The sequence below is a fragment of the Dromiciops gliroides genome, chromosome 1, assembly GCF_019393635.1.
Source record: "Dromiciops gliroides isolate mDroGli1 chromosome 1, mDroGli1.pri, whole genome shotgun sequence".
In the NCBI taxonomy this organism is placed as follows: Eukaryota; Metazoa; Chordata; class Mammalia; order Microbiotheria; family Microbiotheriidae; genus Dromiciops; species Dromiciops gliroides.
This window is the reverse complement of record NC_057861.1, coordinates 755,540,669-755,554,665: the sequence shown is the minus strand read 5'-3', so window position 1 is coordinate 755,554,665 and position 13,997 is coordinate 755,540,669. Positions and strand designations below refer to the sequence as shown.

At 43.3% G+C, this 13,997-nt stretch overlaps 1 protein-coding gene across 2 annotated transcripts in view; it reads right to left on the bottom strand.

The window, feature by feature from the left end:
• Nucleotides 1-13,997, bottom strand: part of RALA (RAS like proto-oncogene A) — a 57,643-nt gene that overhangs the window by 34,976 nt on the left and 8,670 nt on the right. The window contains exon 2 of one of the 2 annotated variants that reach the window (XM_043963990.1): nt 3,246-3,310. The exons of the other annotated variant lie outside the window; for it this stretch is intronic. The gene's annotated coding sequence lies outside the window, so the exon portion shown is untranslated. The remainder of the gene's footprint in view (nt 1-3,245; nt 3,311-13,997) is intronic. 2 annotated transcript variants of the gene reach the window in all.

Genomic DNA, 13,997 nt, shown 5'->3' with positions numbered 1-13,997 from the left:
TCAGTACTTTCACTATAACAGAGGCCTACCATTATGTGCTCTCTGGGCCTATCATCTTCCTGGCAGCATCATCCTCCAGGCTCAAGGATATTACTGTCTGCTCCCACTACAGGTGAACTTGCCTCAGTGTACCTCCTTCCTCAATTAGAATGAATGCCTTGAGAGCAGGAATTGCCCTGATTTCTTACTTGTATTCCCAGTGCTTGAGACACATATCAAGCATTTAATAAATCCTCATTCGTCACACTCATTTTATTACTCTTAAGTTCACGCAGTAACTCAAGGTTTAAAAGCCTGTTGCAGAACTGGCTCAGAATGAATTATAATGAAATAGGAGATCAAAGCAGACTAGTTTGTAAAGAGATGTCTAAATACTGAAGGCCCTTTCTAACATCACAAGAAATGAGTTCCCCGTGATATGTCTCAGATCCCACCTGACTTCCCACCTCAGTCACCGTCTTGCCAACTTTCCTGCCTCCTTATGCCTCATCTGGCTGCCCTGCTTGGGGACTTCCCCACCAGGCCCCAGGAAGCCCATCATCAGGATGACCTCATCGGCCCTGGGGCTCCGCCTCATCCTGACCCCTCAGCCTCTCTGACTGGAGGGCGGCGCCTTTTAAGGAGAGAGCCCAGCTAGGACACCCCCTCATTTCTCACCTGACTGCCCGGCTCTGGGCCTGCTCTGACTGACTCCTCCACCAGGAACCACGCCTGTCCCCCCTCCCTTTGTGTTTTGTCTTCCCCCCATTAGACTGGAAGCTCCCTGAGGTCAGAGACTGTCTCTCTTTTCACATTCACAGGACCAGCACACAGTGCAGGGCACACAGAAGACAATAAACGTTTATTGACTCTGACTCTCTACAAACTCTGGGCCACAGGCCCTCCCAAAGACCACGCCCTCAGGGACTTAACCCATTGAGTTTGGGACCAGACTGGGGAGTCAGTTACAGAGGCCACGTCTGTCTGGGTGCCACCCTTCACATCCCATACAATGCCCACTGTGGTCGTCTTCTTGGCATCCAGGCTGCAGCTGGACTGAGAACCGTCTACCGCCCTAAGGCCCCACTTACCTCCCAGCATGTTACCAACGCAACAAAGCATATTTAGAGAGATTCATCTGGCGGCCACGTGCTAGACTGAGAAGAGCTGGTGGGAACAGCAATATCCCAAGTCTTAGGAGATACAAGCTCGGAACAGGGCGGTGGCAATGAATTTTAAAAGGAAGAGAGAGATGCAAGAGGCACAGTAAAGCAGAAATGGGACTTGGTGACCGGCTCATGGAGGTAATATGGAATGCATCAAAGATAATGTAGGAATACCAGCTTAAGTGATTAAAGAAATGGGGGGTGGGGGGGTGGAAGGGGATGATAATTAAGATTAAAAAAATACCACAGGATAGGCCCAAATGCTGGCAGGCTGATTCTCCCTAAGAGAACCAAAAAGGCAGTTCTAGGCTTGTGGGCAACTTTGTTGTCCGGTTGTTTTTCAGTCAAGTCCAACTTTGTGGCCCCATTTGGGGCTTTTCTTGGCAAAGATGCTGGAGTGGTTTACCAATGCCTTCTCCAGCTCATTTTATAAATGAGGAAACTGAGGCAAACAGGGTTAAAAGTAACTTCCCCAGGGGGGCAGCTAGGTGGCGGAGTGGATAAAGCACCAGTTCTGGATTCAGGAGGACCTGAGTTCAAATCCGACCTCAGACACTTAACACTTAGTAGCTGTGTGACCCTGGGCAAGTCACTTAACCCTCATTGCCCTGCAAAACAAAACAAAAAAAAGGTAACTTCCCCAGGGTCACACAACAAGCATCTCGAGACCAGATCTGAACTCAGGAAGATGAGTTGGACACAACTGAAATGACTGAAAAACAACAATGTTTATGGCACTATAGGGAATTATTTAAAACGCCATTCTTGCCCTCATGGAATTCACTCTCCTGTAGGATTTAGAAGAAGAGAAGGTTGTTTGCAATTTCCTATTCCTCCTTTTGAGAAAACAAACAGATACACACCCACCCTGCAAAGGTGGGAAGTATTTGACAGTCACAGATGCTGCCTCCACACCATTCAACAACACTTCAGCTGACCTTTCCACACTCAGAGGATACATTACAAAGCTTATGAGCACTGTCAATATTCAGAAGGTCCAAGATTCTGACAAAAAAATTTCTTTGTTGGCTCTTCATGGAACTAAATGGAATATTCATTTTACTTTTTGTTTGTTTGTTTTTTCAGGCAATGGGGGTTAAGTGACTTGCCCAGGGTCACACAGCTAGTAAGTGTCAAATGTCTGAGGCCGGATTTGAACTCAGGTACTCCTGAATTCAGGGCCGGTGCTTTAACCACTGCGCCATCTAGCTGCCCCCTTCATTTTACTTTTAAATGAATGGAAAGATGACATAATTCAGACTTTCCACTACATTAAAAGCTAAAAGTGGAATCTGGGATGTAGTTTAATCTCAATAGATGAATGTTTCCTTTGAGGATGGTCACTAAGAAAATAACGTAGAAAGGCATACCCCAGCAGCAAATGTGAAACAAAACAATGAATGATATTACTCAGCTCATGTTAGTCAAAAGCTGAGAGCAAAGTAGCTAATAACCACTGGAGAAATGGACCCTTAAAAAACTATTCAGCAGCAAGATTCTTAACGACTGGTTCTCCCCCATCTCCAAATCTCAAATGAGTCTGAGTATGAAACTGAAGGAGCAAGCCATCTCAAAGTAAAACAAGTTCTAAACTGAAAACTGTTCCAAAATCCTCTTGGCTCTTCAGGGTATTAAGGAAGGCCAGGGGCAGCTAGGTGGCACAGTGGATAGAGCACCGGCCCTAGAGTTAGGAGGACCTGAGTTCAAATCCGGCCTCAGACACTTAACACTTACTAGCTGTGTGACCCTGGGCAAGTCACTTAACCCACCCCCCACCCCCCCCAAAAAAAGAAAGAAGGCCAAACTTCTCTAGATAACCAGTGGGGTGGAGCAGAAAAGACAGTGGCCTTGGGATCATATCAATCCCATCTTTGACACTTTCTTGTTGTGTGATCAGGGTTGCTGTGAAGTTCAGACAAGATTCTGTGACATGAACCTGCTCCTGACTATGATGGGCAGAGGAGAACAAGTAAAGTGGAGACAAGCTGGAGCTTAGTTCAAGACACACAAGCCACCTTCGATCCAGTACCTCAGAAAAGTCCTTTCCATGATTTAATTTTTAAAGAAAGCGCCATTAAATGGGAACACTTTGCCTCTTACCTTCTAGGGGCAGAATGTTGTTCTAACAAGCTTGACAAGACATCACACTGCCATTGTCTCCAACCCTAGAAGAGAAATGAAGGAGACTGTACTGATTCTTTTTTCTTTTTCTTTTTTTTGCAGGGCAATGAGGCTTAAGTGACTTGCCCAGGGTCACACAGCTAATAAGTGTATTTGAGGCTGAAAATGAACTCATGTCCTCCTGAATCTGGGGCTGGTGCTTTTATCCACTGCACCACCCAGCTGCCCCCTGTACTGATTCTCTCAAGTGGGTCTCAGGAACCTCTGTGAGGTCCTGATTTCCTCCTCTGTGAAAATAAGGGCTGGCTGTATGAGATGACCATCAAGGCTCCTTCTCACTTTAAAACCCTATGATGGGTATTGTTGCTTGAGACTATTTGTTGATGGGAGGTCCAGCACACTACAGTTGCAAATCAAACGCCAGTGGGGGCAGGGGTGGTGAGCAGCACGCAAAAAGACAGGGAACAGAGAAGGTCTTAGCGAGGTCTAAGGCAGAGTGGTAGAGAGGCCCAAATCCCACGATACCTGTTATCTCTTCCTTCTGCTCCACCTGCCTGCATCTGAGCTCTTACAAAATTGAAGTGATAGAGTGAAGAGGACAGAGGGACATGAAGAGGAATGGAACTGCTTGTGCAGGCCAAGGGGTCAGCCTTGGTAAGGAGTGAGGCCACCTCTTCAAGTGAGATCGGGTGAAGGAAGAGACAGTGATGGAAGGCATTGCACTCATAGGAAATAAGGAAGAGGGACGAGTAGGGGAGGGGGCTCCTGGTGAATGGCCTTGATTTTTTTGTGAAATGTGAGACGAAGAAAAAAAAAGAAATATGAGACAAGGTTCTTGGCAAAGAATGAGGGGAGAGGAGCTGTGGACAGTAGGACAGTGAGTTGATAATGTACAGGAGCATCACCTGGTGACAATGAGGGCCCAGCTGAGGTTGTGTAACGTATATCTGGAGTGTGTACCCAGTCAGAACAGTCATGTGGTTTTTTCCACCTTTGCTCGGCACTATGTTTATAGGAGCAAAGGGAACAAATGTGGGGAGGAGTTATCCATGGTTGAGGTTTGGCAAGGTGCAGTGACAAGGGAGACAGGGAACACAAATTCGACTTTTTTCTTGCCTATCTCCCCACTTTTCAGAAATGCCTCGAAGCCAGATAATGAGGCTTGTTATAACCGTATCAAGAACAAGAGGAAGAGGGCTGACTGAAGCCATTCCTGGGGGTAAAGTACTTTTTTAGTCCATAGACTTCTGTGCTATTTTACTGGATGCAACCCTGGACAAGCAGGAGATCACATCTCATCTCTTGGCATTTCAGAGTCGATCGTTATCTGTAAAGCAGGGCTAACATTGGCCACCAGACCAGAAAAGGTTGTTGTGAGGAGAAAGGAGCTGAAGCATGACAAGCAATATAGATGAGTGAGAGATTACTGAGATGGGGCAAACTCCTTACACGTGGCTGCTCTCAGAAAGGAGGTCTTTGGTTCATGATTATTTCCATATAATGAGTAGGAGATGTTCTCTCTCTGGCTCATTCTCCCAAGCCAGGATTTTCCTTGAAAAAAAGAAGGATTTGGCTCACATCTGTCTCCACAAAGAGACCTCCCACGCAGACTCAAAATACTCCACCTGACAGGAAACACAAAGGACTTGCAGAATCCTAGACTTGGAAAGGACCTCAGAGAGTATCTGGTTCATCCTGCCTCAGAGAAAGAATCATTCCCACAAGAGCCCCAACAAATGACCCACCAGCCTTTGCTGGTGAGGGAAACCACTACCTCCCAAGGCAGCTCAATGCCCATCTGGGTACCTCCCACACGGCTAAGACATTCAGCCAGCATTTCCCTTGTCTGCCCTGCTTAGAGCAGCAGATGTGGGTCATGCTGCCACTTGCCAAAATGGCGGACAAGGGCTTCTGGGCAGCCAAGACAACATGCCTTCCTTCCACTCAGAGATACTACCTAGAGTTGACCCTTCACTCTTTACCCACATGCCATCCCCAAGAGCCATAAAAGAGTCAATCCTTCCTCCAGTAAGCCTCATCCTCCCCAAAGCCTATACATTCTCCACACTTAAATAACTACCCACCCTTCATTCAAGGCTCATTTCCCAAGTCTATATATACCATGCATTTAACTGATAGCATTTGCAAAGGGCAAGATCTAGGTTGGATCCTCCATACCAACATTTATTTTTTTTTTGGTGAGGCAATTGGGGTTAAATGATTTGCCCAGGGTCACAGAGCTAGTAAGTGTCAAGTGTCTGAGGTCGGATTTGAACTTAGGTACTCCTGAATTCAGGGCCGGTGCTCTACCCACTGCACCATCTAGCTGCCCCTTATACCAACATATTTTTAAAATCTAGCTCCTGCCCATCTTAAATTTTGTGACTTATACAAAACAATAATTAAAAAAAGTAAATGAACTATAAGAAAGTTGACTTCACCAATCTTTAAATAGGCAGAAATTCCATGACATCTTAACAAAGCCCTTATCAAAAAACAAAAAAGTACACTCTATATTATAAGTAACCAGTGGAAAAGGCAATATTTTTTTAATCACCAAAGTTATTTGGGGATGAGAAGGGAAATGGAAAGGAAGGAGTGTGTGTATTACACACATAAATGTATCCATGTTTTCAAAATGTTTTAGCGATGCTTCTGTCTTTATATCAGTCGTTTTAACACCATCCCTCCCCTTATCCTTAACTGACCTCTTGGGAAGGAGATAAACAATTCAGGAAAAACACTGGGCTACACCAACAATATACACAGTATTTTCTCCTAGGAAAGTGCCCATGGGTACATGTGGACTAGGATGTGTGCTAGTTCATCTTTTCCCTGGGACCTTCACCGGTTAAGATCTCCACATCTTTCAGCCAATGGGGAAATGGTAAAGACGTGATTCACTGCTGAACAACATTTGTGCAAGGCTGCCTGTTGTTTTCATCAATGATACCCTAAATTTGTGTATAGATGACTCACATAAAGAATTTCATAGGGGCAGCTAGGTGGCACAGTGGATAGAGCACCGGCCCTGGAGTCAGGAGGACCTGAGTTCAAATCTGGCCTCAGACACTTAACACTTAGTAGCTGTGTGACCCTGGGCAAGTCACTTAACCCCAAGTGCCTCACAAAAAAAAAAAAAAGAATTTCATATAGATGTGAGAGAAGGTACATTGGTTCCCACACCTTTTCTGTTTTCTCCTCTTTCATACCCCGTGAATACATCAGCCTCTCAATGCTCAATGCTGCCTTCACTATCTCTCCTCTAGAGTATGCAGGGTAAAATTCAATGACTTCTATCTCTATTCTCTTTAATGGCCTTCTTCCTCCTCTATAAGGAAATCTGAGTATGGAATATTGTGGGGGAGGGGGGCGTCCAAATACAATACTTCCACTGGCCTTAAGAGTTTGTTAAAATGGTTTTTACAAATCTTTTCCATTTTTCTCTATTTAAGGTACTTTAATTTCCATCTTTAAGTGTCCTTGCCTTAGGTTTTACCCTCCACTGTTCTTCTTTATAAGCAGGTATTTTTCATAATCATGCATCTTTTAAAGATTTTTCAAATGACTTTATATTCTAACCCAGTGATGCCTTTGGTATCTCTCTCTCTCTGTTTGGCCAGTCAGATGTTTGCTGAATAAAATGCTTTCTGGGATTTCTTGGTCTCCTTGTTGTGGCAATTGATTTACTTTAGTTAAACTTTTGGATGTTGATCAGTGTTGAAGGGTCTTAAATTCTGCGTGTGCATGTGTGTGTGTACACACACATATATAAAAATAAATTAAATTTGTGGCTAATAGTAAAAATACAAGAGCAGCAAACACTTTCATTTTAAAGTTAATACAGTATAAATATCAAAATGTTTTACATGATTGCACATATATAACCCATATCAGATTGCTTACCATCTCAGAAAGGGGGAAAAATATAAAAGGGAGAGAGAGAAAGAAGCAATAGTGGGAGGGGGTAGGTATCAAATTGCATGGACCCTCACCTTGCCAAAGCATTTCTGCTATGATTTACTCATGGGGACAGCTAGGTGACACAGTGAATAAAGTGCCAGCCCTGGATTCAGGAGGACCTGAGTTCAAATTCGACCTCAAACACTTGACACTTACTAGCTGTGTGACCCTGGGCAAGTCACTTAACCCTCATTGCCCTGCCAAAAAAAAAAAAAAATTTACTCATGAGCTCCCTCAATAAAGATTTGGTAATTAGCAGAGATCTGAAACTTTAGGTGGTAATTAATGTACAGTATAATACCATCATGGTAAATACTTGCTGCCAATTGTACAAGTACACTCAAATTTTTGAAAAACAAAGTTAAGTAGGTATAGAAAGGACTGCAGCAAGATTATTAAGAGTTGGCAATTATGGGGCAGCTAGGCGGCACAGTGGATAGAGTACCGGACTTGGATTCAGGAGGACCTGAGTTCGAATCCAGCCTCAGACACTTGACACTTACTAGCTGTGTGACCCTGGGCAAGTCACTTAACCCCAATTGCCTCACCAAAAAAAAAAGGAGTTGGCAATTATTATGTCTGTGTTTCGATGTTTCAAGATCCATACACTTGTACTAAACATTAGGAGAAAATGTATAAAATACCCCTTCAGAGTGAGGAGGCTCCATCTTGATAAAAGTGCCAGATGCTGGCACACAGTCTGACATCTTATTGTGAAGCAAAGTTAATACTCTATTATAGGTGAGAACATCTTACCTTAGAGGTGTGCACTAGCACAGCGAAACCCTCTTGTGGAAGGACAAGTCAATACCGAGCAGCACCATCAAAGGACTAGCCTCCAGAGATGCTGCAAGGATCCCATAGGATGCCCTCTATAGAACGCCATCCCATAGCAAGGCCTGGAAGACATTCTCTGAGTGCTCCATGGAGGTACAGAGAACACAAGGAACAGCTTCTTGGGACTGGGAGGAGTCGGGGAGTTAGGGCTCCACTGACCAGAATGCCTGATGATGAACTAGATCCATTTCCACACCGAGTATATTTCTGGTACATGTTGTTTCCCCAAAGAGACACCAAGTTCCTGCTTTATGGTTCATTCCTGTTTTTGTATCCCTGTACCTCACTGAATGCCTGATACAAAGTACTAGGTGCTTAACAACTTAATAACTGCTTATCATTAGTAACTGTTCAAATCTAGTCATTTGTTACTTTGTATCTTGTGTTCAAAAAAATGTAGGATTAAGGGAGTTTAGAGCAGTGGCTAGAGAATGGGTCTGAGCCAGGAGGGTTCCAATCCCATCTCTCATCACATCCTAGACATGGGAAGCCATTTAAACAGAAGTACGCCAGGCCCGTCTCCAGATGCCTGTGTATCTGCAGAGGGAGTCCCTCCCTGGAAATTTCCTATATCAGCAAAATAACAAAAAAGGGGTGGGGGTGGGGAGAGAAATACCATTTTTGTTCCCCCTTGGTTACAAATTTTGAATTTAAACAAAGAACATTCCCAATTATAAGTACACTACATTTATTTAAACATTTTGCAGCTTACAGGTGCTTCCACACATAATCCTAACAATCCTGTTATCAAAGTACATCCCCAACAAAGCAGGTCATTTCACAAATGAACTATGAACAGACAGAGATGCCCAGTGGTTGGGGGATCTGAACATCGTCCCAATGCTAATCCATGTATGGCAGGGCCAGGATTTGATTCTGAGACCGAGCGCTCTTTCCACTTCATGGCAGCAACCTAGTGACTGAAATTCACCTTTTAAACTGTATTACTGATGCTCTTTTATGGGCCCTAGCACACGTCATAATACTTCCCCACCACCATCCAAAGTGGAAGCCTCCTGAGTTACAAGGGACCCTTATACAAAATAGAGGAATAACAAAGTATCACTGCAAATGGGAATGGGTCCATAGACAAGGGTAAGAATTAGGATCAGGTAGCCAGGGGGCACCCTATAAGTCTTTGAAAAGAACCACACCAAGGACAGCCTGCCCCTTTGCATTCCAGGTCATCATCTCTCCAGACCAGCTCATCCTGAGTGATATGTTCTCAGCGAGCTGGTCAGCCTCCAGCTAGCTAATGTCATCCTTCCCTGCGGGTTGGATACAATTTGAAATGATCGATCTGATCTCTTCAGATCCTGAATTCAATTAAGCATTCTTAGACCCAGGTATTCCAAGAGAACAAAGGGCTTCCCAGTTCCTAGCAAAGAGCAGACAGACAGATAGACAAGCATGTGCATGACTAAACTCAAGTGCTGAAATCTCGGCCAAGAAATAACGAGCTGAATCTGTGAATGCCTACGTAGCTATAATGTGTGCATGCGCTGTATATACATACACATGTGCATAAAACACATACACTATTGCTTACTGCCTTAAACCTTGTTTTCAAATCGGACTTCGGTAACTTCTGCCTAAATTACACACACATACACGCACACATACAAGCTGTTTCCAAAAGTGAAAGAACATTCCTGGCTGCTCTCCTCTAGGCCACCCCAAAGGCTCTGGCCCTCCCCACAATCCACCAAGGTATAGATTCAAGTTGTTCTTTTTTGGTCCTCCCTCTAGAACATCAGACAGAGATGGAACATTAACAGAGCAGCAGGCTGGGAATGTGATATTTGGAGGGCAAAAACACTTAGATTACAACCAAGAATCACCTACCCTGCAAAACTGTATATAATCCTTCAGGGGGGGAAATGGACATTCAATGAAATAAAGTACTTTCAAGCATTCCTAATGAAAAGGCCAGAGCTGAATAGAAAATCTGACTTTCAAATACTAGAATGAAGAGGAGCATAGAAAGGTAAACAGCAAAGAGAAATCACAAGGAATTCCATAAGTTTAAACTATTTCTGTTCCTACATGGGAAGATGATACTTCTAACTCCTAAGAACTTTCTCATTATCAGGGCAGTTAGAAAGAGTATAACATAGACAGAAGGCATGGGTGTGAGTTAACTATGATGAGATGATGCTAAAAAAATAGAACTAAAGGGGTGAGAAAGAAAGATGACTTTGACAGGATATCTAAAAAAATTAAATTAAGGGGTAAGAAAGAGGAAGGCACAGGGAGAAGGAAGGGAAAGGTAGAATGGAATAAACTGTTTCACAAAGAGGCACAGGGGGCAGCTACATGGAGCAGTGGTTAAAGCACCGGCCCTGGATTCAGGAGTACCCTAGTTCAAATCCAGTCTCAGATACTTGACACTTACTAGCTGTGTGACCATGGGCAAGTCACTTAACCCTCAGTACCTGCCCAAAAAAAAAAAGAAAAAAAGAGGCGCAAAAGAGGCACAAAAGAGCTTTTACAGTGGAGGGAAAGGGGGTGTGTGGCAGAAAATGCTTGAAACTTACTCTCATCAGAATTGGCTCAAAGAGGGAATAAACATACATACTCAATTTGGTATAGAAATCTATCTTACCCTAAAGGGAAGGAACAGAAAGCAGAGGGGGTGGACAGGGGGAGATAATAGTAAGTAGGGCAGATTGCGGGAGGTCAAAGGAGAGGGAAGGATAAACTGGGCAGGGGAATAAGATGCAGGGGAAATATACAGTAATCATAACTGAAAAAAATTTATAGCAATTTTTTCTGATAAAGGCCTCATTTCTCAAATATATAGAGAATACAGAATCAAATTTATAAGAATGCAAGTCATTCCCCAATTGATAAATGGTCAAAAGATATGAAGAGGCAGTTTTCAGATGAAGAAATCAAAGCTATCTCTAGTTATGAAAAAATGCTCTAAATTACTACAGATTAGAAAAATGCAAATTAAAACAATTCTGAGGTATCACCTAATACCTATCAGATTGGCTAATAGGACAGAAAGCGAAAATGACAAATTTTGGAAAGAATGGGGAAAAATTGGATGGGTGAAGTTGTGAACTGATTCAACCATTCTGGAAAGCAATTTAGAATTATGAGCAAATGGCTATAAAATTGCATGCCCTTTGACCCAGCAATACCACTACTAGGTTTATACCACAAAGAGATCAAAGAAAAAGGAAAAGCATCTATGTGGACAAAAATATTTATACCAGCTCTTTCTGTGGTGGCAAAGAATTAGAAATTGAAGGGATTCACATTAATTGGGGAATGGCTAAATAAGTTGTGGTATATGATTATGATGGACTACTACTGTGTTGTAAGAAATGTTGGGCAGAATGCTTTCAGAAAAACTTGGAAAGACTTACATGAACTGATGCAAAGCACGTGAGCAGAACCAGAACACTGTATGCACTAACTGCAATATTGTACAATAATCAGTTGTGAACGACTTAGCTATTTTCAGCAATACAATGATTGAAGACAATTCTGAAGGACTTTGGGGGGGGGGCGGGGCAATGAGGGTTAAGTGACTTGCCCAGGGTCACACAGCTAGTAAGTGTTAAGCATCTGAGGTCACATTTGAACTCAGGTCTTCCTGACTCCAGGGCTGGTGCTTTATCCACTCAATTCTGAAGGACTTATGATGAAAAATGTTATGCACCTCCAGAGAAAAAAAATTATAGAAACTACAAGCCTAATTTTTTTTATAACTTTCTTTGGGTTTGTCTGTGTTTGGGTTTTGTTTGGGGTTTTTTTTTGGGGGGGGGTATTTTCTTTTACAACATGACTAATATGGAAATGTTTTACATGACTCCACATAAATAATCTATATCAAATTGCTTGCCTTCTCAATGATGCGGGAAGGAAAGAATCTGGAACTCAAACTTTTTTTTAATGAATATTAAAAATTGTTTCTACATGTAATTGGAAAAAAATTAAGTATTAAGAAAAGAAAGATAAAATGTAATGTGCCAGCACCTCCCCCAAGCACAGTAAGGTGATACTTGTACACATAACTCCCACCTCCACCATCCACTGCCCACCTCAGATCTTCTTTAGGTCTTAAAATTGATGCCATTGCTATATTCTATGTAAAAATGCCACTTGGAAAGTCTGGATGAACTGACGTCCTCTTGTTCTAAGCCTAATGACACAGCATAGAAAACAGCAGCACCCCTGGCCCCTCCCCCCTTGATCTGAGCCTCTGAACTGACTTGTTTTCATCAATGCACATGCCACTGAAGTGAAAACAGATTAAAGTCTCTTCAGCTGAATGCTCACAAAATCTTGACCAATTAAGTCCAATTATTTCCTTAAAACTAAAATGGGAGGCAGCTAGGTGACACAGTAGCTAAAGCACTGGCCCTGGATTCAGGAGGACCTGAGTTCAAATCCAGCCTCAGACACTTGACACTAGCTGTGACCCTGGGCAAGTCACTTAACCCTCACTGCCCCACAAAAACAAAACAAACAAACAAAACTAAAATGGGGGAAGCAGCACTGCAGTAGCAACAACTCCATAGAAAAGCAGTGTAGATAGTCTACCAGGCACTGCAGGGACCAGCATCTGACTCCCAGGCACATGGGGTCATCAGGTTTCATGGGAGCCTTCCTTGGTTGCTATGGAGACATTGCAGAGTTCCGTAACAGATCACTTTTCCAAACAGGGGCTCTCCCCATCCCTCACTCCCTCACTGAGGTTCTAGCTAATACTGAGGGCTTTATGGCAGTCCAAGAAAAGCAAGACATCAATTCCAAAGTCTACTATGGCCCAATTCTAAACAACCCAACATTGGTTTTCTCCCAACTAGATACTTCACATATAAGCCTGTGGTTGCGCAGGATTAACACAGAAATTCAATATTTAATACGGTCATATACACCACATAGATACTTAGCCTCAAATGGCTAGAGTGCTGGGCCTGGAGACAGGACACTTCCTAACTATGTGACTTTGGCTAAGTCACTTGTTTGCCTGTTTCCTCAACTATAAAATTGGAATAATAGCAACATCTACCTTCCAGAGGATCAAATGAGGTATTTGTACAGTGCTAATAAGCACAGTGCCTGGCACATAGGAGACACTTAAGAATGTAGCATTTACCTTTTTTGTTGTTGTTGTTGTTGTTTTAGTGAGGCAACTGGGGTTAAGTGACGTGCCCAGGGTCACACAGCTAGTAAGTGTTAAGTGTCTGAGGCTGGATTTGAACTCAGGTACTCCTGACTGCGCCACCTAGCTGCCCCTTACCTTTTTTTTTTTTTTTTATGGCACAATCTGTTGAGTACCCAAACTGCCTCTATCAAGTGCCACAATTGAACCTCAGAGTTGGAGCACCCAAACTACCCGATACCAGAGTGAGGATGCTTCCTACCAAATGGTACAGTCAAACTTCTTATTTTAGCTCTAACTTCCAGAATTCCAGGTCACAGAGAACTTAGAAAGGACCCTGCAAGGTCATCCCCTTAAAGCCCCCTCGTGTTACAGACTGGGCCCAGAGCAGTTAAGTGAGTGCTCAAGGTCACAGAGACAGCAAACAGCTGCACTGGGGATTCAAATCCACATCCTCTGGCTCTAAATGCAGAAATCTCTTCACTCTCACTCGATTGTATAGTCAGTCTGCTATTCCTGAGTTTCAAAAAGGCCAGTTTGTTCTGATGCAATGATTACATTAGGGAATGATATGTCTATTGCATTAGGCATGTTAGGGAACATTTGGGGCTTAACAAGAATTTGAGTTTGCTTCTACCCAGCTTTACAACAGTGCAAGGCATCACCACACAACCGACAAGCTATAGCCCCGAGCCATTCTCGCCCCCTCTTACCTCCCCAACCCAAGCAAACTTCAGGTCACGGTCAAGGTCTCAATTTCTTGTTCATCTTCTGGTGCAGGGAGAGCTTGGTCAGCAGCCCTATCTTCA